Raw genomic sequence first — 25924 nt, forward strand, 5'->3', positions numbered from 1 at the left:
TGACTTGTGCCTCTTACCCCAGCTGCTCCAGAGGCTGAGGCGAGAGGATTGCTTGTGCCAAGGAATTCCAGGTTGCAGTGAGCTTTTTTTTGTTTTGTTTTGTTTTTGAGACAGAGTCTCGCTCTGTCACCCAGGCTGGAGTGCAGTGCCACGATCTCGGCTCACTGCAAGCTCCACCTCCCGGGTTCATGCCATTCTCCTGCCTCAGTCTCCCGAGTAGCTGTGACTACAGGCACCTGCCACCATGCCCGGCTAATTTTTTGTATTTTTAGTAGAGACAGCGTTTCACCATGTTAGCCAGGATGGTCTCGATCTCCTGCCCTCGTGATCCGCCCACCTTGGCCTCCCAAAATGCTGGGATTACAGGCATGAGCCACTGTGCCCAGCCACAGTGAGCTTTGGTCATGGGACTACACTTCAGCCCAGAGTGAGACCCTGTCTTGAAAAAATCATAGATTGTAAGCCTGGGCAACACAGTGAGACCCCATCTCCATAAAAAAGAAAAAATTGGCGGGCCACAGTGGCACATGCATGTGGTCCCAGCTACTTGGGAGGCTGAGGTGGAAGGATCGCTTGAGCCCTGGAGAATAAGGCTGCAGTGAGCCTTGATCACACAACTGCACTTTAGCTTGGGTGCAAGAGCCAGAACCTGTCTCCAGAAAAAAAAAAAAAAGTAAAAAATATTGTGTTGTTTCTCTGTACAAAGCCTTTCGGTAGTTTCCATGGTGGGGCATGGTGAATCACACCTGTAATCCCAGCACTTTGGGAGGCCGAGGCAGGCAGGTCACTTGAGGCCAGGAGTTCGAGACCAGCCTGGCCAACATGGTGAAACCCCATCTCTACTAAAAATACAAAAATTAGCCAGGTGTGGTGGTGCATGCTTGTAATCCCAGCTACTCAGGAGGCTGAGATGGGAGGATCACTTGAGCCCAGGAGGTGAAGGCTGCAGTGGCCTGTGATTGTGCTACTGTACTCCAGCCTGGGTGACAGTGAGACCTTGTCTCAAAACAAAACATAAAAACCTCTCGGTAGTTTCCAGTTTCTTATTATGCCTAAAATAACATCCAAATTCCTTACCGAGCCCCATAGTGATTTGGCTCTTGCCCAATCACTGTCCCTGATTCTTACTCCAGCCGTGAGGCTTTCTTTTTGTTGCTTGAATGAATACACAGTCATCCCTCAATATCCACCAGGGATTGATTCTAGCGCCTCCACGATTCCAAAATATGTGGATGCTGAAATCCCTTATGTAAAATAGTGCGATATTTGCATATAACTGACACACATCCTTCTGTATACAGGCATACCTTGTTTTATTGCGTTTTGCTTTATTGCACTTTGTAGAGTTTGTTTGTTTGTTTGTTTGCTTAACATAGGGTCTCGCTCTGTCACCCAGGCAGGAGCGCAGTGGTGCAAACACAGCTCACTGCAGCCTTCACTTCCTGGGCTCAAGTGATCCTCTCAGCTCAGCCTCCCCAGTAGGTGGGACTACAGGTGCATGCCACTACGCCTGGCTAATTTTTTTATTTTTTGTAGAGACAGTCTCTCTTTGTTGCCTAGATTTGTCTTGAACTCTTGGCCTGAATCAATCCTCCTGCCTCAGCCTCCCAGAGTGCTGGGATTACAGGCATGAGCCATCGTGCTCAGCCTGTAGATTTTATTTTATTTTTATTTTTTTAATTTTTAAATTTTATTTATTATTATTATTATTATTATTATTATTTTGAGACGGAGTCTCGCTCTGTCACCCAGGCTGGAGTGCCGTGGCACAATCTCAGCTCACTGCAACCTCCGCCTCCTGTGTACCAGCGATTCCCGCCTCAGCCTCCGGAGTAGCTGGGCTTACAGGCATGCACTACACACCCGGCTAATTTTTGTATTTTTAGTAGAGACGAGATTTCGCTATATTGGCCAGGCTGGTCTCGAACTCGTGACCTCTGGTGATCCGCCCACCTCGGCCTCCCAAAGTGCTGGGTTACAAGCGTGAGCCACCGGGCCCGGCTCCTAGATTTTATTCTTTTAACAAATCGGGGCCGCTGCCGCCCCCTGGTGTCCGCCCGTGTCGCGCCGGGGCCCGGAGGAGCCGTTGCGGGATCTGGGCCGAGGCCTGCACCTGTGGAAGTGGTCGTCGCCGCCACTCTACGTCCCCCCGTCCGTCCTCGCTGCCGGCCGCCATCATGCTGGCATTCGCCTCCTGCCTGCCGGACTGGTTCCGTTCGCTCTTCTGGAAGGAGGAGATGGAGCTGATGCTCCTGGGGCTGCAGTACTCGGGCAAGACCACCTTTGTCAATGTCATCGCGTCAGGTCAATTCAGTGAAGACACGATACCCACAGTGGGCTTCAACAAGAGGAAAGTAACAAGGTAACGTCACAATAAAGATCTAGGACATAGGAGGACAAGCCCGATTTTGAAGCATGTGGGAGCGGTATTGCAGAGGAGTCAATGCTATTGTTTACATGATAGATGCTGCACATCGTGAAAAGATAGAAGCTTCCCGAAATGAGCTACATAATCTTCTAGAGAAACCACAGTTGCAAGAAATTCCAGTGCAAAGTGCTTGGAAACAAGGGAGATCTTCCTAATGCCTTGGATGAGAAACAGCTAATTGAAAAAATGAATCTGTCTGCTATTCAGGATGGAGAAGTTTGTCGCTATTCAATTTCTTTGTTGTTGTTGTTTGTTTGTTTGTTTTGAGACGGAGTCTCGCTCTGTCACCAAGCTGGAGTGCAATGGCACGATCTCTGCTCACTGCAACCTCCGCCTCCCGGGTTCAAGCGATTGTCTTGCCTCAGCCTCCCGAGTAGCTGGGACTACAGGCGCCGGCCACCACGCCCAGCTAATTTTTGTATTTTTAGTAGAGACAGGGGTTCACCATGTTGGCTTGATCTCTTGATCTAGTGATCCACCTGCCTCGGTCTCCCAAACTGCTGGGATTACAGGTGTGAGCCACTGCAACTGGCCTCAATTTCTTGCAAAGAAAAGGATAATATAGATATCACACTTCAGTGGCTTATTCAGCATTCAAAATCTGGAAGAAGCTAAAGCGTCTCCTGAAGTCTTCCAGTCCTTCTTGACTATAATCCTAGAATTATTGTCTGTTCCTCTGAAGTAATTCCCAGAATACAGTCCTTCCTAAACCCAAGACATTGCCTTTTTCAGAGTTTATTTCTCATGTGCACTGCTGAATATGAGTGTCCCTAATCCTCATAAAGAATCAGCTGGAATTGTCATGATAAAGTCAGCACACACAAAAAGGTTTCTTACACATATCTGTCTTAAGCCATGCGTAGAGCTTTAAAAAACAAAAAATGAAAAACAAAAACCCACACACTTTTGACCATCTTAAATCAAGAAAATTGCATATTTCCGTTGTGGTCTTTCTGGGCCAGATTTTTATATTGGTTTTCAGTAAAATATCTATCTGTAATATTGCATGATAGAGTCCAGTAGCTTAATACTGACACTGACTTGATACAGCATGAAGTTTCTAGTGCCAGATACAGTATTTAGAAAATCTTTAAGCCTGAATAATTCATGAGGGATTTATGTAAACATAATGTTTATCTTATCTCACAAATGCATGTGAAATGTATAATTACATCTTAGGAATCCGAAATGGTCTGCAGACAGTGAGCAGAGGCAGCAGATCAATATTGGTTCTTTACACTGGTGAGATTCTCTCTGATGAATATTAAAGATATTCTACTTTCTGAGAACTCTTTCCCGCCAGATGGCAGTTAGGATATGGGAGAAACTAAAAGCATGCTGTTTTGTATCTGTCCAGGTCATTATTTCTATCTTTCGTTTTTTCTTCCTGGTTCAGCATACTTTTTTAAGGGGTTGAGAATTGAAGATTTTTTGAAAAGCTTTCATGAATTTAGATCTTTCCACCCAGTGTAATAAAACCTGTTAAGAATGTAAGGCTTTATTCAAACATATGTTTGTTCTATCTTCGGTCATTAAATCAGTGCTGCTGCATGACACTCTGACTCCTGACTTTTTATATCCAGTCATAACGTTGACTTTCAGCACAAAAGATACTTATAAACAAATAAAAAAATTTATTTTTTTCTCTTACTGATGTAAGATTTGGCACTCTTTTGACTGGTGCCATTAGACATCTTGATGATTGTGACAACTCTAGACCTGCCTGCTTTATCTAATGTAATCATGCTCGACGTCTACAGGTTGTTTAGTAATCAGTCACACAGAGAACTGAGGAACTCATGCTGTTCCTTTGCTTCTATGATAGAGATGTCTAAAAACTTCAAATGAACATGTTTTGTAGTTTAGTGACTTCCATATACATAAAGGGACGTATTCATACTGGTTCATTTGTAAATTATTATTCATATAGGCCACTGTAGTAGATAAAACTCTATGGTTCACCTGCTTATATGTTGGCTCATACTGTGTGTGATTTTGTTTCTTCTGTTAAGCCGCACTTACGCAGACTGCATTTCCAAATGTGTTGAGCACTCAGAGTGTAGTCAACAGTAAGTTCTTTTAATGAATATCTGTTTTAATTTCTAGACTGCTATGGCCTTAAAAAATATCCTGTACAATATACTGCACTGTGTTGCACAGACACTACTTGCTTTTCTCCATTCATTTTTTTATGAGTAGAATCTGGGCTTTTAAAGTTCTCTTCTTATTCTTTGAAGCATGTTGCATATTTCCCTGATGGGATAGATGGTTCTGTAAATGAAGGGATATTTAAACTTGCTATTATTGTTCAACACCATTAATGGTCAATGTGAGCCATTACAAAGAGTGTGGCAACTTGCTTGTGCCTAAAAGGAGAAATCGAAACTAGGATGTGTGACTCCGTGGGGACTGCATAGGTTTGTTAATTGACCTATAGCTAAATCTTAATGTGTTTTTGTGTCTGTACATTGCTTTCAGCATTTCAAGACGTCCGGATGCTATTCCCAACATTTTCCTGTGCATTAACCTCTGCATGTGAAAACTTTTAACAGTTACTGAACTATGTGAATTTTTTTTATTTAGGTGGATGCATTTTTTGTCTGTTTACTGCTCTTCTCAGCTTTATTCAATAAACTTGCATTTTTAGGGTTGTATTGGCAATTTTAACTTAAAAAGTGCATCATGATGGAAGGTGCAGACTTTTTTGGAAGGGGAGAGAAGTAAGGTTGCAAGAGGAGGGTCTGTAGACCATGTGTCAGAAATCAGGTCAGCCCTCAAATAATTGGGTCTTTGGGCTAGTTAAAATAGAAATAAACTTTTTAGGCTGGTCACGGTGGCTCACGCCTGTAATCCCAGCACTTTGGGAGGCCGAGGCGGGCAGATCACGAGGTCAGGAGATCCAGACCATCCTAGCTAACATGGTGAAACCCCGTCTCTACTAAAAATACAAAAAATTAGCCAGGTGTGGTTGCAGGCACCTATAGTCCCAGCTACTTGGGAGGTTGAGGCAGGAGAATGGTGTGAACCCGGGAGGCAGAGCTTGCAGTGAGCCGAGATTGCACCACTGTACTCCAGCCTGGTGATAGAGCGAGACTCTGTCTCAAAAAAAAAAAAAAAAGAAACTTTTAAAATGTCCAAAAACAACAACAACAACAACAACAACAACAACAACAACAAATCGAAGGTTTGTGATGTGACAAAAATAAAACCCAATTGTAAAATATTTGAAGATATTTATTCTAAGCCAAACATTGGTGACCATGGCCCGAGGCACAGCTTCAACTCATCCTGAGAACACATGTGGAAGATGATTGGGTTACACCTTTGTTTTATGCATTTTAGGGAGACATAAGACATCAATATACATTGGTTCGACGGGAAAGGTGAGACAACTTGAAGGGGGCATATGGCGGGGGGCTTATAGGTCATAGGTAAATTCAAAGATTTTCTGATTGACAATTGGTTGAAAGAATTATTACCTAAAAATCTGTCATCAATGGGAAGGAGTGTTGGAGTTAGAATAAGGGGTTGTGGAGACCAAGGTTCTTATTATGTAGATGAAGTTTCACAGGTGGCTGCCCTTAGAGGCACTGGGTGGCAAATATTTCCTATTCAGATTTTTAAAGATGCTGGACTCTCAGTTAATCTCTTCAGGATTGGGAGGGCCTGGAAGGGGAAAGATCTGGTTGTGTAAGCAAGGTATTTTTTGTTGTCATTGCTCGTTTTAGGGATAGGATCTTGCTTTGTTGTCCAGTCTGGAGTGCATTGGTGTGATCACGGCTCACTGTAGCCTCAACCTCCTGGGCTCAAGTGATCTTCCCACCTTAGCCTCCTGAGTAGCTGGCAGGTGTGTACCACCTTGCCCAGCTAATTGTTTTGTATTTTTTGTGGAGACGGGGTCTCCCTATGTTGCCCAGGCTGGTCTCCAACTCCTGGGCTCAAGCAATTTGCCTGCCTCAGCCTCCCAAAGTGCTGGGATTACAGGTGTGAGCCACCACGCCCAGCCTCAGAGATTTTTTACAGATGCAAATTTTCCCCCATAAAAGATGGCTTTGCAGGACCATTTCAAAATATGGCAAAAAACTATTTTGGGGTAAAATTTTTTATTTCTTCCTTTATCTATCATGTGATCTTATGCCAGAATCAGGTTGGAAAGTACGCCACATTATATAGGGTTAAATCAAACTTATCTGAGAGACTTTATTGTTTGTAGGGCGTGACTCCCCAGGTTCCTTAAGATAGGAATTCAGGCAAGAGAGAAAAAATATCAGAGTGTGATCCTCAGTGGAAACCATGCCTGAAGCAAGTTTATCGGCACCATTTTACCAAGAGTATGTGTTCACTTCCTGTGTCTATGTCACATTTTGGTAATTCTTGCAATATTTCACACTTTTTCATTATTATGATATCTGTTATGGTAATCTACTATCAGTGATCTTTGTCGTTACTACGGGGATTGTTTTCGGGTGCCACAAACCACACCCATGTAAGACGGTGAACATCATCCATAAATGTTGTGTGTGTTCTGACTGCTCCACTCCTGGAGCTTCCCTATTCCCTGAGACATAACAATAGTGAAATTAGGCCAGTGAATAACCCTACAATGTTATCTAAGTGTTCAAGTGAAAAGAAGAAACCGACAATGGTGCAAACCTCATTGTTGCTTTATTTTTCTTTTTTATTTATTTGTTTGAGATGGAGTCTCCCTCTGTTGCCTAGGCTGGAGTGCAGTTCTGTGATCTCAATTCACTGCAACCTCCGCCTCCTGGGTTCAAGAGATTCTCCTGTTTCAGCCTCCAGAGTAGCTGGGATTACAAGCGTGCACAATGACACCCGGCTAATTTTTTTTTTTTTTTTTCTGGTAGAGATGAGGTTTGACCATGTTGGCCAGGCTGGTCTTGAACTCCTGACTTCAAGTGATCCACCCACCTCGGCCTCCCAAAATGCTGGGATTACAGGCATGAGCCACTGTTGCCTTATTTTTTTAAATAGCCACAGCCAGCTGGGTACGGTGGCTCACACCTATAATCACAGCACTTTGGGAGGCCGAGGCGGGCAGATCACCGTAGGCCAGGAGTTCAAGATCAGCCTGGCCAACATGGTGAAACCCTGTCTCTACTAAAAATAAAAAATTAGCTGAGTGTGGTGGCAGGCACCTGTAATCCCAGTAATCCCAGCTACTCAGGAGGCTGAGGCAGGAGAATTGCTTGACCTGGGAGGCGGAGTTCACAGTGAGCTAAGACTGCCCCACTGCACTCCAAGCTGGGCAACAGAGCGAGACTCTGTCTCAAAAAAAAAAAAAAAAAAAAAAAAGCCACAGCCACCTTAACCTTTAGTAACAACCACCCTGATCAACAAGACTTTATTTATTTTGTTATTTTATTTTTTTTGAGACAGAGTCTCTCTGTCACCCAGGCTGGAATGCAGTAGCGCGATCTCGGCTCACTGCAACCTCTGCCTCCTGGGTTTAAGCGAGTCTTTTGCCTCAGCCTCCCGAGTAGCCGGGACTATGGGTGCACCCCACCACGCCCAGCTAATTTTTGTATTTTTTAGTAGAAACAGGGTTTCACCATGAAACCAAGATGGTCTCAATCTCTTGACCTCGTGATCCGCCAGCCTCAGCCTCCCAAAGTGCTGGGATTACAGGCATGAGCCACCACTCCTGGCCTCAATGAGACTTTAAGTTGAAGCCAATACTCATTGATCATTCTGAAAATCCTAGGGCCCTTAAGAATTATGCCAAACATACTCTGCCTATGCTCTCTAAATGGAACAAGGCCTAGATGACAGCACATCTATTTATAGCATAGTTTACTGAGTAGTTTAAGCTCACCGTTAGACCCACTATTCAGAAAGAAAGATTCCTTTCAAAATATGACTGCTCATTGACAATGCACCTGGTCATCCAAGAACTCTGACAGAGAAGTATGAGGAGATTAATGTTGTTTTCATGCCTGCTAATATGACACCCATTCTGTAACCCATGGATCAAGAAGTGATTTTGACTTTCTTTTTTTATTTTTTATTTTTTTTTGTGAGATAGAGTCTGACTCTCTGACTCTGTTTCCCAGGTGTGCAGTGGCATGATCTCAGCTGACTGCAGCCTCTTCCTACCAGGCTCAAGTCATCCTCCCACCTTGGCTCCATAAGTAGCTAAGACCACAGACATGTGCCACCATTCCTGGCTAATTTTTGTTTTCCTTCCTTCCTTCCTTCCTCCCTCCCTCCCTCCCTCCCTCTTTCTCTCTCTCTCTCTCTCTCTCTCTCTTTCTTTCTTTCTTTCTTGGACAGCCGTGGCATGGTGGGTCGGAGGGGGAGGGGTGTGTCTCACTATGTTGCCCAGGCTGGTCTTGAACTCCTGAGCTTAAGTCATCCACCTACCTTGGCCTCCCAGAGTGCTGGGATGCTATTACAGGCATGAGCCACCGCACCCAGCCTTGACTTTCAAGTCTTATTACCTAAGAAATACATTTCATAAGGCTATAGCTGCCATAAATAGTGATTCCTCTGATGGATCTGTTTTCTTTGAGGGGGGGTTTGTTTTGTTTTGTTTTGAGTCAGGGTCTTGCTTTGTTGCCCAGGCTGGAATGCAGTGGTGCAATCTCAGCTCACTGCAACCTCCACCTCCTGGGTTCAAGCAATTCTCTTGCCTCAGCCTCAGGAGTAGCTGGGATTACAGGCATGTGACACCATGCCCGGCTAATTTTTTTTTTTTTTTTGAGACGGAGTGTCATTTTGTCACCCAGGCTGGAATGCAGTGGCATAATCTCGGCTTACTACAAGTTCCGCCTCCCAGGTTTACGCCATTCTCCTGTCTCAGCCTCCCGAGTAGCTGGGACTACAGGCACCCGCCACCATGCCCAGCTAATTTTTTGTATTTTTTTTTTAGTAGAGACGGGGTTTCACCGTGTTAGCCAGGATCTCCTGACCTCGTGATCTGCCTGCCTCGACCTCCCAAAGTGCTGGGATTACAGGCATGAGCCACCATGCCTGGCCATGCCCAGCTAATTTTTGTATTTTTAGTAGAGATGGGGGTTCCCGTATTGGCCAGGCTGGTCTTGAACTCCTGACCTCAGGTGATCCGCCGGCCTCAGCCTCCCACAGTGCTGGGATTATAGGCGTGAGCCACCGTACCTGCCCTGATCTGGGAAAAAAAGGAAATTTGAAAACTTCTGGAAAGGAGTCACCATTCCAGATGCCATTAAGAATATTTGTCATTCATGGGAGGAGGTCAAAATATCAACATAAACAGTAGTTTTGGAAGAAGTTGAATTCAGCCCTCATGGATGATTTTTGTTGTTAATTTTATGTGTCAATTCATGGATAATTTTAAGGGGTTCAAGACGTCAATGGAGGAAGTAACTGCAGATATGGTACAAATAGTAAGAGCACTAGAACTAGAAGTACAGCCTGAGATGCAACTGAATTGCTGAAATCTCATGGTAAAACTTGAGCAGTTGAGGAATTGGTTCTTATGGATGAACAAAGAAAGTGATTTCTTAGGCCGGGCACAGTGGCTCACACCTGTAATCCCAGCACTTTGGGAGGCCGAGGCAGGCAGATCACGAGGTCAGGAGATCAAGACCATCCTGGCTAATATGGTGAAACCCCATCTATACTAAAAACACAAAAAGTTAGCCGGGCATGGTGGCACGTGCCTGTAGTCCCAGCTACTCAGAAGGCTGAGGCAGGAGAATCGCTTGAACCTGGGAGTTGGAGGTTGCAGTGAGCTAGGATTGTGCCACAGCACTCCAGCCTGGGCGACAGAGCAAGACTCCATCTCAAAAAAAAAAAAAGTGGTTTCTTCCTCTGCCTCCCAGGTTCAAGATTCTCCTACCGCAGCCTGCTGAGTAGCTGGGACTGCAGACATGCACCACCACACCAAGCTAATTTTTTTGTATTTTCAGTAGAGACGAGATTTCACCATGTTGGCCAGGCTGGTCTTGAACTCCTGACCTCAAGTGATCTGCCCCCCTGAGCCCCCCAAAATGCTGGGATTACAGGCATGAGCCACCACGCCTGGCCAGAAAGTGGTTTCTTAAGGGAGAATCCACTCCCAGTGAAGATACTGTGAACACTGTTGAAAGGACAATGAAGAATTTAAAATATTACATACACTTAGTTGATAAATCACCAACAAGGTTTGAGAAGACTGACTCCAATTTTTTTTTTTTTTTTTGAGACAGAATCTCACTCTGTCGCCCTGACTGGAGTGCAATGGCATGAACATGGCTCACTGCAGCCTTGACCTCCCAGGCTCGAGTGATCCTCCTGCCTCAGCCTCCCCTATAGCTGCGACCACTGGCACAAGCCTCTATACCCAGCTAAAGAAAACATTTTTTTTTTTTTTTGTAGAGACAGAGTCTCACCATATTGCCTGTGCTGGTCTCCAACTCCTGGGCTCAAGTGATCCTCCTGTCTCAACCTCCCAAAGTGCTGGGATTATATATATACCACATTTGCTTTTCTCTTCTTTCTTTCTTTTTTTTTTTTTTGAGTCAGAGTTTCCCTCTTGTTGCCCAGGCTGGAGTGCAATGGCGTGATCTCAGCTCACCGCAACCTCTGCCTCCCAGGTTCAAGCGATTCTCCTGCCTCAGCCTCCTGAGTAGCTGGGATTACAGGCATGCACCACTACACCTGGCTAATTTTGTTTTTTTAGTAGAGACGGGGTTTCTCCATGGTGGTCAAGCTGGTCTCGAACTCCCAACCTCAGGTGACTCACCCGCCTTGGCCTCCCAAAGTGATGGGATTGCAGGCATGAGCCACCGCACCTGGCCTATATACCACATTTTCTTTATCCAGTCATCAATTGATGGGCGTTAGGCTGGTTCCATACTTTTGCAATTGCGAATTGTGCTGCTATAAACATGCGTGTGCAAGTATCTTTTTCATATGATGACTTCCTTTCCTCTGGATAGATACCCAGTAGTGGGATCAGAAAGGCTTCTCTGATTTCTGTTCCCAGGCTGGGACAAGTGCCCCCTCCATGGTGCCTCCTGGACATCTCTCACTATTACAAGAATAAAGCTCCTCTCTGTCTCAGCCCTTCTGTCTTTGATTAGTCCTTCCAGTGCTAACAGCATGGACTTTGGAACTAAAACACACAGAAGCCCAGCTTCTGCCACTTCCAAGCAGCTCTGGGTTCTTGGGTCAACACATACTAGGCCCTCCAAAAACTCCAGTTCCTTGCACTCTTTCCTCCTGGTTTCTTGGAAGGCGCCCTTAAGCCTCAGTTTGCACTGGAACCCTGGTGTCATCCTCATGTCCTACATGGCTCATGTCCTCATGTTCTGCAGCCTTCTAGGGTGTGGCAGGCACATTTTCGTTGCTTGACCTGTCTTCCTGTGGGAAATTATTCCTCCTCTCCCCAGTCCAGCTCAGTCCCTGTGGTTTGGGTCTTGGCAGAAGACCCAAGACTGGCCAATCCAAGGTCTATATTCCTTTGGCCCCAGTGATTGGTCCAGGGATAGCCCTGTGAGTTAATAAGTTCCTTCATGTTTATTATATGGACGTTAGAAGAAAGACGGTCTCTCTCTCTTTTCCTTCCCTCTCACCATCTTTTTTTCTTTCTGTCTCATTATAAGATACACAGTAGTGATGGTTTGGCACTACCAGCAGCCATCTCGCTACCTGTTTGAGAATGAAGCTAAACAGAATCAAATAAACCTTGAAAGATGGAAAGAGAGTTCTGACACCCTCCTTGATCCAGACATGCCTGAAGTCCCTTTGAACTACTCTTTTAAAGCTAGTCTGGGTTAGATTTCTGACATATGCAACCAAAAGAATCCTGACCAATACATGGGTTCACTTTAATATGTAAACAGGACTGGCGTAGTGGCTCCCACCTGTAACTCTAGCTACTCTAGAGGCCAACATGGGAGGATCACTTAAGGCCAGGAGTTTGAGACCAGCTTGGGCAACATAGCGAGACCCATATTTCTAAAAAAAAAAAAAGCAAACAGGATGGCTAGATCTAAGGTGGCCTAAAGATAAGCCAACAAGTTGAGGATAGTAGAGTGGCAAGAGCACAGAACTTGGGCCCTTGGGCCGGGCACAGTGGCTCACACGTGTAATCCTAGCACTTTAGGAGGCTGAGGCAGGCACATCACCTGAGGTCAGGAGCTCAAAACCAGCCTGGTCAATATGGTGAAACCCCATCTCTACTACAAATACACAAATTAGCTGGCCGTGGTGGTGGGGACCTGTAATCTCAGCTACTGGGGAGGCTGAGGCAGGAGAATCACTTGAACCTGGGGGATGGAGGTTTCAGTGAGCCGAGATCAAGCCACTGCACTCCATCCTGGGTGACAGAGCAAGATTCTGTCTCAAAAAAAAAGAAAAAAAGAAAAGGAACTTGAGTCCTTGATGACACCAGCCAGCTGCTGAATTAATTAACTCTGGATCCCATTTAATTGAGGACTTCTCATGTGAATATTTCCTTACTAGGTAATTTTAATTTAAAAAATTAAATATGGACTGCTTTATGAATATTTGTGTCATCCTTGCACAGGTGGAGGTTGCAGTGAGCCGAGATCCAGCCACTGCACTCCAGCATGGGCAACAGAGTGAGACCCTGTCCCCCACTCAAAAAAAAAGCAGTTTTGAGATTTAAATCAGGTATCTTTTAAAGTGTACACTTCAGTGGCTTTTTTTTTTTTTTTTTTTTTTTTTGAGATAGGGTCTCACTCTGTTGCCCAGGCTGGAGTGCAGTGGTGCAATCATGGCTCACTGAAGCCTCGACCTCCTGGGCTCCAGGGATCCTCCCCCTTCAGCCTCCTGAGTAGCTAGGACTACAGATGTGCACCACTATGCCCAGTTGAAAAATTTTTTTTTTTTAATTAGAGATGAAATCTCATTATGTTACCCAGGCTGGTCTTGAACTCCTGGGCTCAAGTGAGCCTCCTGCCTCAGCCTCCCAAAGTGCTAGGATTACAGGTGTGAGCCACCGTACCCTTACTGATTTTTAGTATATTCATTGACCAAGTTGTGCAACAATCACCACTAATCTCACCACCTCAAAAAGAAACCCCATACCCACTAGCAGTCACTTCCTGTTCCCCGCCACCAGCCCCTGCAACCATTAATCTTAATAAGGGATCTCTGGGGAAAGTGTCTAGCCTTTCACAGGGAAGTGTGATGTTAGCTGGGGATTTTTGTGGACATCCTTTATCTGGTTGAGAAAGTCCCCTTCTCTCCCTAGTTTGTTGAATGTTTTTGAACTGTTCGATTTTGTCAAATGTTTTTAGGCATCTATTGAAGCGGTGGTTTTTGTTCTTTATTCAATTAATATGGTGTATTACATTGTTTGCCTTGTAAATATTAACATAATGGTTTTAACACACTCCTTGCAATCATCATATTCGTTTGTAAGCTCAGGTGAGCCACATTTTAAAAGCATTTGATAGCTGACAATCCAGCGTACACAACTCTCGGCTTATTTAATTAAGTTAATATATATATATTTTTTCCCTACTAAGTTTTTCTTTTTTCTTTTTTTTTTTCCCTGACAAAGTCTCGCTCTGTCTCCCAGGCTAGAGTGCGGTGGCACCATCTTGACTCACTGCAACCTCTGCCTGCCAGGTTCACGCAATTCTCCTGCTTCAGCCTCCTAACTAGCTGGGATTACAGGCATGTGCCACCACTCCGAGCTAATTTTTGTATTTTTTTTAGTAGAGATGGGGTTTCACCATGTTGGCCAGGCTGGTCTTGAACACCTGACCTCAGGTGATCTGCCTGCCTCAGCCTCCCAAAGTGCCGGGATTACAACCGTGAACCATTGTGCCTGACCACTACCAGGTTTTTCTGAAGAAGAAAATTCATTGTTAGTGAAGGGGTTCAGGACATGCCACCCCAAAATATGCCACCCTGGCATAGTATTTTGAGCTGAAGCCACTTGAGAAACAGCAGGTGCAGGAAAAGCCCTCTGAACTCCATCTTTTTACCTAAAAGCAGATCATAAGATTTCCCTTGAGAAAGGTGCCCTCTCTTTATCAGGAAGAGAAGCACATTCCCACCCCCGGAGACTGGGGGTTGATAGCACAGTGGGCCTGTACAAATGAACCTACTAAAATAACCCCATATATTTCCTAGTCATTGTCCCACAGTTAACTGCCCTTAGCCCAAGACTCTTTGTCTTGTCACATCCCCACAATTTGTCATTTTTTTTTTTTAGACAGAGTCTCTCTCTGTTGCCCAGGCTGGAGTGCAGTGGCACAGTCTCGCAACCTCTGCCTCCCAGGTTCAAGCGATTTTTCTGCCTCAGCCTCCCGAGGAGCTGAGACTACAGGCACCCACCACCATGCCCAGCTAATTTTTGTATTTTTAGTAGAGACAGGATTTCCTCATGTTGGCCAGGCTGGTCTTGAACTCTTGACCTCAGGTGATCCACCCGCCTCGGTCTCCCAAAGTGCTGGGATTACAGGTGTCAGCCACCACACACGGCCTGTCGTTCTTTTGTTGTTGTCGTTCTCTTTATAGCCAGCTCAGACTCCAGTTCACATCACCCATTGATTTATTATTCTTTATGTAAAAAGGTATATAAGCTTTTGGGCTTAATTACTTCTTTGGGTTTTCACTTTCCTTCTGACAACTCCTCTGTATACATAAAATATTTAAAAACTTTGTATGCTTTTCTCGTGTTATTCTGTCTTACGTCTGTTTAATATTAATACTTAGGCCAGGCTAGGCGCAGTGGCTCACACCTGTAATCCCAGAACTTTTAGAGGCCAAGGCAGGTGGATCGCTTGAGGTCAGGAGTTTGAGACCAGCCTGGCCAACATGGTGAAATCCTGTCTCTACTAAAAATACAAAAATTAGCTGGGCATGATGGCGCGTGCCTGTAGCTACAAGGGAGGCTGAGGCAGAATCTCTTGAATCCGGGAGGTGGAGGTTGTGGTGAGCCGAGATCGCGCCACTGCACCCCAGCCTCGGCGACAGCGTGAGACTCTGTCTCAAAAAAACAACAACAACAACAACAACAAAAAACTTAGGCCAGCCATAGACCCTAAGAAGGTATATGGAAATTTCTTCTCCCCTACAGGAGCACATACAGTATGATGCAAAAATGAGATGCTTAGGCTTTTCAGGAACTATCTCTGTTAATCGCTCTGCAGCTGAAAAAAGCTACAACATGCATGGTGAAATGTTGTCCTGGGCTGTGGCCTAACTGGTCAAAATGGGTCTCAACGCAAGTTCTACTGACTCCTCAGGGCTTCGGTAGCCACCAAAGCCGCTGTGGAATTGATCACTGGTCTCTAGGAGGCGGGAGTGTCCTCTCTTGACAGGAAACGAAATGAGGTTAGAATACAGATAATAGTCTGTAGGAGTCTACCTTCTGCCTCTCCCTACCACCCCACCCCCCTCCAGTTCTCTATTCTGGAACTTCTGCCCTGAGAGGAGAAGTTGCTGCCGCAGGTCTTGCTCCAGATGGAGACAGCTGTGCATTCAGCTTGCCCAACTGCCATTTTGAGGACATCTTCTAGTTTTGTGTCCAGTGTTCCTTCCTTGGAGGAACTTCCCTACCCCCATCCCATGTGACACTCACAGGGCTGCCAATCACAGAACCCCTCCTCTGACCACAGGAGTGACTCAATCCTGGGTCAACTGGACTTTCTCAGGACTTTGGAACCGTGGAGACACTCACGGATGGAAGCTGAGTCATTTGATGTGTTTCCCCTAAAGCAGTGCTTCTCATAACAGGGTCCTTTGACCTGCAGCAACAGCAGGAACTTGTTGGACAGGTTCCTTGTTGAACAGCTGGGAACTTGTTGGAAATACAGATTCCCAGGCCCCAACCCACACCTACTGGATTATAAATTCTGGGGGTAGGCCCCAGCAATCTGTTTTAAAAACCCCTCCAGGTAATTCTGCTGCATACTAGGGAACCCATAAGTTTCTGTAAGTGGGATTCCCAGAGCTTACCTGCATCTTATCCTTTCCTTGGCCTTGGCTGTTGAGATCTTCCTTAGATTCTTTGGTCTTTCCAATGTCCTTCTAGTAAATTCTTTGTTTTGTTTGAGCAAGTTGGAGTTGCTTTCTGTTGCTTGCAACCTAAGGACCCTGACTAATGGTCCTCCCATCTAATTCATATCTACACAGACCCTTCTTGAACCATGGGCCTTCCTGCCATATGTAGGCTACAATGGCTTAACTTCACCCTGGTCTTTGTATTTTGCTTCAATGCCAAACCATATTAACTCCAAAGCAGAGCTCAGCGGGCATCTGACTAGGCTCTTTCACTGTCCTGCCTATTTATTCAGCTGCCTCCCCAGTAATGCAGGTCTTTCTAAGAACATCTTTTATTCCTCCATTTATTTGACTTCTCTGTTTTTTCATCTTAGCTCCCAACCTCCTTTTTTTTTTTCTTTTTTAACTTTTAACAACACACCAATGGCATAATGAAGTTTGTTTTTTCTTTCCTATATGAGTTAAGGAACAGAATAAGCTGCTTTAGTAAAGAGGCTCAAAAATACAGAATAAATTTATTTATTTACTTATTACTGAGAGAGGACCTCATTCTGTCTTCCATGCTGGAGTACCATGGTGTGATCACAGCTCACTGTAACCCCAAACTCCTGGGTGTGAGGAATCCTCCTGCCTCAGCCTCCTGACTAGCTAGGATTACAGGTGCTCGCCACCATGCCTGGATCATGTCTCACTGCAGCCTCAGCTTCCCAGGCTCAAGTGATTCTCCCACCTCAGCCTCCACTGGGACTATTAGCTGGGACTATTAGCATGGGCCGCCATGCCTAGTTACTTTAGGGTCTCACTATGTTGCGGAGGCTGGTCTTGAACATTTGGGCTCATGTGATCCTCCTGCCTCCACTTCCCAAATTATTGGGATTACAGGCATGAGCCACCATGCCCCAGCTAGAGTAAATTTATTTTGAATCTCTTGTTTTACAGGTTTTGTTCGTTTTTCTTATTTTGTTTTTTGTTGTTGTTTTATCCCTTTAAGCATACGGGTGATTCAGGATGGGTCCAGAGGTGAGTAAGGGGCTCTGCTCCAGGTAGTCATTCAGGGATACAGGTTCCTTCTATCTTGTTGCTCTGCCGTCTCCAAGGACATCACTGAAGCATCTATATACAAGCCTGTGGTAAGTGAGGGAAAGAGGAAGTAAATGGCTAACAATTTCACTTTAGGAAATGATGTAGAAGTGATGATCACATCAATCTATACATTTTCCAGTGGTGAGTACTTAGTTACATGGTCACACCCAGCTAGCTACCATGGCAACGGTAACCATGAACTATGATCTGGACCTGGACAGCCATATACCCTGCTATATCTTGGGGAGAAAGTTATTTTATTACTAGAAGAAAGCGGGAAGTAATGGATAATGGAGACAGTTAGCAATCTTTTCACACTTTCTGACTCTGAGCCTTGTATCCAAGTGTTGAAAGGTCAAATGCCTTCACAGGGGCTAGGCAGGTGATTAACTGAGTAAAGCAATCTAAAAGGAGTGAGGTGACTGTGACAAAGTAGGAAGCACTGTGTCCTGTCTAAAGGGGGTAACAGATACTTGATCCCTTCCCCTTCTTCATTAACAGAATTCCAAGCTTGTTTGAGTGCCCAGCCTTGGAGCACAAATCATAATTTTCTATATCAATCATGAAATTCTGTTTCTAGTGTCTTCAGCCTCCCCTGTGTCTGGGAATCTCCATATGACTCGGTCAGTGGAAGAGTTAAGGAAGTCTGGTGGGGGACTTCTAGTAAAGCTTTTGCTTTCCTAGTAAAGAGTCAGCCATGACTGGAGCTTCCCGATACCCGTTCTTCCTGCTTTGAATGTGGGTGAGATGCCTGGAGCTAGGGCAGCCATCTTGTGACCATGGGGTGGCAAGCAAGAGGGGAAAAGCAAAAGAACTGTGGTGATACTGAGCTAGAAAGAATGAGGGCCAGAATCTGCCTGACTCCAGACATCTTGTCATGTGAATAAGACAAAAAACCAAAACACCTATTGTTTAATGCAACTTAAAAATGGCTTATCTGAACTTCATGGCTGCTCAAAACTGATTTAATCCTTCCAGGTTTTTTTTTTTTTTCAAGTTTCAGTTATTTATTAATCTAATTATATTAATAAATATAATAATTTTTATATTTCCTGAGTATTTCCTGATTAAACGGAAAATGGTGCGGATGGCTTCAGGAAGACCTTCATTCAAAAGCAGCTTTAATAGTGAAACACTTCATTTACAAATCTAGACCTTCTTTCTTCAGTTTGCTATAATCCACATTCACCAAGTAAAACTTGGATGAATCGTTGGGACCCAGTTTGTTCCAGGGCTCTGGGTTATTCTTTCTTTTCTCTTTCTTTCTTTCTTTTTTTTTTTTTTCCTGAGACTGAGTCTCGCTTCATCACCCAGGCGGGAGCACAGTGTCCCGATCTAAACTTACTGCAAACCCCGCCTCCAGAGTTCAATCAGTTCTCTTGCCTCAGCCTCCTGAGTAGCTGGGATTACAGGCATATGCCACCACATCCAGCTAATTTTTTGTATTTTTAGTAGAGACAGGTTTCACCATGTTGGCCAGGCTGGTCTCGAATGCCTGGCCTCAAGTGATCTGCTCACCTCAGCCTCTCAAAATGCTGGGATTATAGACGTGAACCACTGCACCAGGCCTCTGGGTAATTCTTTCTGTCCCAACTAACATCTGGATTGGACAATGCCAAACTTAAGGCATACGATGCTGTTCTAATATCTCCAAATCCAATAAATAAAAAGAAGGGATCAAGCTCAGATGCTTCTTGGCCTGACTGAGGATCTCTGGAGCTTGTTTGCAGCAGAGATTGCCGATTCGAAAGGAGAGAACCAGCCTAGCTATCAGGCCTGGACTAAGTAGTATCTGCCCCATATATTTTAACATGTATATTCACTTTGTAAAAAGATGAAATGCATACGCTGCTTTGTAACTTAAAAAAAAAAAAAAAGAACTGGCCAGCCGCAGTGTGGTTCATGCCTGTAATCCTAGCACCTTGGGAGGCCCAGGTGGGTGGATCACAAGGTCAGGAGTTTGAGACCAGCTTGGCCAAGAGACCAGCCTGGCCAATATGGTGAAACCCTGTTTCTACTAAAAATACAAAAGTTAGCCAGGTGTGGTGGTGTGCGCCTACAATCCCAGCTACTCGGGAGGCTGAGGCAGGAGAATTGCTTGAACCTGGGAGGCGGAGGTTGCAGTGAGCTGAGATCACGCCATTGCATTCCAGCCTGGGTGACAGAGTGAGACTCCAACTCAAAATAAATAAATAAGTAAATAAAAAGTATCATTTTAATGATTGCAGAATATCCACTGTATGTGTAGCTTAGCAGCTAATCAATCCTTTATCATTGGACATTTAGGTAGTTTACAGTTTAGTTGTTTTTATTTTTGTTTTTGGGAGGGCAGTTTGCTATTATAAACAATGCTATAATGGACTAACTTTTAACTAAGCCTCTTTTTTTTTTTTTTTTTGAGACACAGTCTCACTCTGTTGCCCAGGCTTAGTGCAGGGGCACAATCTCGGTTCACTGCAACCTCCTTCTCCTGGGTTCAAGCTATTCTCAGGCCTCAGCCTCCCGTATAGCTTGGATTACAGGCATGTGCCACCATGCCCAGCTAATTTTTGCATTTTTAGTAGAGATGGGGTTTTGCCATGTTGACCAGACTAGTCTCGAATCTCTGACCTCAAGTGATCCACCTGTTTCGGCCTCCCAAAGTGCCGGGATTACAGTGGTGAGCCACTGCTCCTGACCTTAAAGTTTCTTAATATACTCTTGTAATTATATTCTTGATTATTTTCTTAACTTTCTAGAAGTGAAATGGCTGGGTCAGAAGACAATAAATAGCAATCTCTTTTAAGTAAAATGATGCACTTGCTTTTGGTTCTGTTTCTGCTACTTTGAGTAATCACTCATTTATTCATAATCCATTCACTTAACAGGCACAAGAAGCACAGAATAAAATGTGGTCCTTGTCTTCAAGGAGCTCATAATGGAATGGCAGAGGCAGGCAGGGCAACAGGCAATGAGAAGGAGTGACAATTGTGGTAGGTGGCTTTTGACAAGGTTTCCAGTGATCCCTGTCTCCCGATATTCATGCCCTTGTGTAATTCCCTACCCATGAATATAGACTGGACCTAGTGAATTGCTTCTGATGAATGGAATATGACAAAAGTGATAGGATGTCACTTCTGTGATTAGGTTACAAATAACTGTGACTTCCATCTTGATAGCTCTCTCTCTCTCTTTCTCTTGCCCTCTCATTTGCTTGGTCTGATGAAGCCAGCTGCCACACTTACTTGATGGAGAGGCCTACATGGCAGGGAACCCAGGGAGGCCTCCCACCAGCAGCTCTTGAGGAACTGAGGCCTCAGTCCAACAGCCTGTGAGGAACTGAATTCTGCCAACCATCATGTGAGCTAGGAAGCAGATGTTTTCCACCGAGCCTTTGCTGACCAAGGACTTAGCTAAGCCATGCCTGGATGCCTGATCCATTAAAACTGAGAGAATGAATGGGTATAGTCTTAAGCCCCTACATTTTGGAGAATTTGTTGCATAGCAATAGATGACTAATACACAAGCAGAGTGGTACAAATGAGTGTGTGATAGGTACAGGCATGAAGGAGAAGCATGAAACCACCATGGTGGGGAAGGGCCATGTCTGGTAGGAGTTCTGAGTGGAGGGCAGGCTTGCATTGCATTTTGCAAGCTAAGAAGGCATTAGTTAGGGAAAGAGAAGAAGTTTCCAGAACAATCAAGCTCTGAGACCATTTCCCTAACCTGTATTACCAGATCACTTGTTGCACCCTTGGCTAGAGGTAAATTCACTGTGAAGTTAGCAGAGTTTAAGCCCCAGGGCCACTCACCTGCATAAACTCCTTTTAAAGCCCAAGAAGGGTCCTAGTAATGTTGTGTTTACAATTCTGCACTATTTTTCTTAAGGAGAGCCACCTAATTTAGGCCCCTGCATCAGTGGACTTGCCAAGACCCTTTTAACGCCCTGCCCCTCAACACTCTCAATCTATAGCATATACTTACCAGTCCTTTTTGGCTCTGCCTCCTCAAATACTGTTTCTCAGCAGCTCACCCTAGCCCTTCAGCCTTTACTTCCTTAACCTAAACAATCCAGGTTCTGGAGTTTTCCCTACAGGCCCTGTTCTCTACCTCTTTAATCATCTTTACTGCTGTTTTTGTTTTATTTATTTATTTTATTGAGACGGAGTTTTGCTCTTGTTGCCCAGGCTGGAGTGCAGTGGCGCCATCTTGGCTCACTGCAACCTCCGCCTCCTGGGTTCAAGCAATTCTCCTGCCTCAGCCTTCCTGAATAGGTGGAATTACAGGCATGCACAACCACGCCAGGCTAATTTTGTATTTTTAGTAGAGTTGGGGTTTCTCCATGTTGGTCAGGATGGTCTCTAACTGCTGACCTCAGGTGATCTGCCCACCTTGGCCTCCCAAAGTGCTAGGATTACAGGCGTGAGCCACCACACCCGGCCTTCTACTGCTGTTTTTGAAGACTCAAAAAAGTTTTTCCTTAAGTGGTAGTTTCCAGAATGGATGTGTTTTTGTAAAAGGCAAGCCTGGTTCCTGACCAGATGGCATTCAAGCAGGGAGGGCCACATGGGGCCCTCAGAACAGCCTCTCTGCCCATTGTTTCCCTACCTCCCACCCCCAACTTTAGAATGACAAAGTTTCATCTGATGAAAGGAGGGAGTGGCTGGGGAGAAAGTAGAAGGGGCAACAGGAGAGGGGGCACCCTGCAACTTCCTTAGAGATGGGACCTCTCTTTTAAGATGCTTTTGGCATCTCAAGCTGCTGATGGGTCCAAGAGGGAAGGAAACTGACATCACTCATACCTACTCTGTGCCACGCACTTGGGCTTTCCAGACACTATATCATGGAATCCTTGCTACATCCCTGAAAGGGAGAGACTCCTCATTTTATTTTATTTTATTTTATTTATTTTTGAGACGGAGTCTCGGTCTGTTGCCCAGGCTGGAGTGCAATGGCACGATCTCCACTCACTGCAATCTCTGCCTCCCGGGTTCAACTGATTCTCCTGCCTCAGCCTCCCGAATAGCTGGGATTACAGGCATGAGCCACCATGCCCAGCTAATTTTTTAAAAAATATTTTTTGTAGAGATAGAAGTCTTCACCGTGTTGGTCAGGCTGCTCTCAATCTCCTGACCTCAAGTGATCCGCCTGCCTTGGCCTCCCAAAGTGTTGGGATTACAGGCGTGAGCCCCTGCACCTGAAAACTCCCCATTTTATAGCTGGGGAAACTGAAGCACAGCCAGCAAGGGCCAGGTCAGGCCCAGCTAACTTGAGAGTCCAGCCTCTAACCGCAGCCCATGAACCCCCATCCTTTATTGATTCTCCCAGGGGCTACTACCTACATTCAAGTTCTAGATGAAAATTGGTGAGCATAACAACAAAAATCCACTCAGAAATAAGTTTAATAAATGAAAAAGTCAGGCAGGCCAAACTCCTGATTCTGGGAGTTCTGTGTAATAGAAGAAGACTCATCAGTGACCTGGGAGTCCTCCCAGGGTTGGGATTCACTTCTAGAGAGAAAAAAAATATGTATTGACAAGAAAAGGCAGGAGATCTAGGCCCCAAATCAGAAGATGGGGATGAGAGTTAGGCTGGACAGAGTATAGTGTGGGGATAACAATGAACAATGAAAGTAATGAGAATAGCAACTATTGTTTACTGAGTGCTTACAAGGTGCCAGGCACTGTAATACACACACACACACACACACACACACACACACACGTTATATAGGTTAGTGCATTTCGTCCTCACAGCAACCCCAACTAAATCTTACACACAGAAGCAGTGGTGAAGCAGACCAAAGTCTATGCTTCTGTGTGTAAGATTCTTCATCTTCAGGCTCCTCAACCTAAAAATAGAAATGATAACCATGCCTTTTTAGTAGGGTTGTTGTATAAGCCTAGTTGGTTAAATGTAACCACTAGGCTTTCCTAAGTCTCGGAGAATGGGAATGGGAGAAATCTGGCCCCGGTAAATGACACAAACCTGGAGAAGCAGGGCTTATAAAGTGTGATAACTTGGGACGGTGGGGCATAGGGGTGGCTAGGGCTCATCCAGACCCAGATCTTCAGGCAGCAGAGGTGACTCATGGGAATCTCGGAAGCTAGCAGTTGAGTGCTTTGTAGGAAGTTTGCAAACAAAGCTCTTGGGTCCAGAGAGGGTGGAGAGATGCAGAGTCTATCAATATCCATTGGCCTCTCTCCAGATTGGCTCAGGAATCTGAGTGGGAGGAGCTTAGGTCTCAGGGATGCTGACGTGAGGCTGGACTAGGAAGCTGCAGTTCTCTGGGCTCTTTCACCTTCAAGGTGCTCCTACCCCAGCGCTGGAGTCACACAGTTGTGTTTGGATCCTGCCCTTCCCACCTCTGGGACTTCGACTTAATGATTTAACAATCTTGAGTCCCAGTTTTCTGTAAAGTGGAGAGAATCAGAATATATATAGCCAAATGATAGATAATAATTGTGCCCTTGGGAGAAATCAGTGAGGCGCTGCATATGAAGGATTAACATGGTGCTTTGGATGGTGTGTGCTAGTAAATAGCAGCCAGATTATTGCCAGATTCCTATTCAAGGGAGCCGAAGCAGCTTTTTCTACTTTCTGCTTCCTTTGCCTCCCCATCGCCTTCTTTGGTAGGGAAGTGGAATTGTATTCCAGAGGCAGAGTACATGTAATGCCTCTCTCACCTTTCATTCGTTTCACCTCTGAATGATTTTTATTAGTTTTGTTGTTCACAGCTCATTTCACAAAGTTGTAATTTGTCTCTTGCCTGGAGAATATTAAACTGTCAGATAAAAGCAATAGATTTTTTTATGCTAGGAATTTTCACTATGCCGATTTTCTATGTCTTTTATAGATACAACATTGGATCAGCCATGGTTCATTGATTGAAAACATCAGTGACCAATTCTGGTCTTAATAACAGCAACAACAAAAATATTTTATTGGAAAGATATGGGATAGCTTACCGAAGGGAAGCTGAAAGTCAAGCCTCAGAAGAGCACACAGGGTAGCTCCAGGGATGTAGGTAGCAGGAAGTTTTGTTCGTTTGTTTGTTTTGTTTTGTTTTGAAACAGGGTCTCACTCTGTTGCCCAGGCTGCAAGTGCAGTGGTGCAATCATGACTCACTGCAGCCTCAACCTCTAGGTTCAGGTGGTCCTCCTGCCTCAGCCTCCTGAGTAGCTGGGACCACAGGCGCATGCCACCGTGCCTAGCTAATTTTTTTATTTTGTATTATTTGTAGAGACAGGGTCTTGCTATGTTGCCTAGGCTGGTCTTGAACTGCTAGGCTCAAGCAATCCTCCAGCCTTGGCCTCCAAAAATGCTGGGATTAGAGGGTGAGCCACCATACCCTGCCTCATAATACCTTCTAATTGCTAGTTCATTTTCGAATTTCCACTCTGTCGCCCAGGCTGGAGTGCAGTGGCACGATCTTGGCTCACTGCAACCTCTGCCTACCGGGTTCAAGCGATTCTCCTGCCTCAGCCTCTTGAGTAGCTGGGATTACAGGCATGCGCCACCACACCTGGCTAATTTTTGTATTTTTAGAAGAGATGGGGTTTCACCATGTTGATCAGGCTGGTCTCGAACTCCTGGCCTCGTGATCCACCTGCCTCGCCCTCCCAAAGTGCTGGGATTATAGGCGTGAGCCATCATGCCCAGCCTAAGAATGTATTTTGTAGACTTTTTCCCAAATCAGGATTGTATCAAAGTTCACTCGTTGCGATTGGTTATTGGGTCTCTTTACTCTCTTTTAGTCTAAATCCCCTACATTTGTGGATTTTTCATGATGTTGACATTTTGCAGAGTTCAGGCTAGTTGTCATGTAAAAAATTTTATGTTTTTTTGGTACAGTATTTTTTATTGTGGTAAAATATGCATAAGATTACGTTTTAACTATTTTAAAGTGTACAAATCTGTGGCATTAGGTACATTTACAATGTTGTACAACTATCACTACTATCAATTTCTGAACTTTTTTTTTTTTTTGAGATGGAGTCTCGCTCTGTTGCCAGGTTGGAGTGCAACGGTGCGATCTCGGCTCACTGCAACCTCCACCTCCCGGGTTTAAGCAATTCTCCTGCCTCAGCCTCCTGAGTAGCTGGGACTATAGGCGTGCACCACCACAGACAGCTAATTTTTGTGTTTTTAGTAGAGACAGGGTTTCATCATCTTGGCCAGGATGGTCTCAGCCTCTTGACCTCGTGATTTGCCTGCCTCGGCCTCCCAAAGTGCCGGGATTACAGGCTTGAGCCACCGCGCCCGGCCAATTTCTGGAACTTTTTTATCATCACAAACTAAAACTCTGTACCACTAAACAATAACCCTCCATTACTTCCTACCTGTAGCTCCTGGGAACCTTTATTCTATCGTCTGTATCTATGAATTTGCCTATTTTAGGTACCTTGTGTAAGTGGAATCATATAATATTTGTCCCTTTGTATTTGGCTTATTTCACTTAGCATAATG

General features: G+C 44.9%; 2 pseudogenes; both read left to right on the forward strand.

Annotated features, from left to right (window-relative positions):
- The first annotated feature begins 1846 nt into the window (after window positions 1–1846).
- Window positions 1847–3091, forward strand: LOC105494557 (ADP-ribosylation factor-like protein 8B; annotated as a pseudogene).
- A 2467-nt stretch (window positions 3092–5558) lies between these two features.
- Window positions 5559–25663, forward strand: LOC139356183 (protein GVQW1-like; annotated as a pseudogene).
- Window positions 25664–25924: the final 261 nt, after the last annotated feature.

Source organism: Macaca nemestrina, chromosome 1 (assembly GCF_043159975.1).
Source record: "Macaca nemestrina isolate mMacNem1 chromosome 1, mMacNem.hap1, whole genome shotgun sequence".
Classification (NCBI taxonomy): domain Eukaryota; kingdom Metazoa; phylum Chordata; class Mammalia; order Primates; family Cercopithecidae; genus Macaca; species Macaca nemestrina.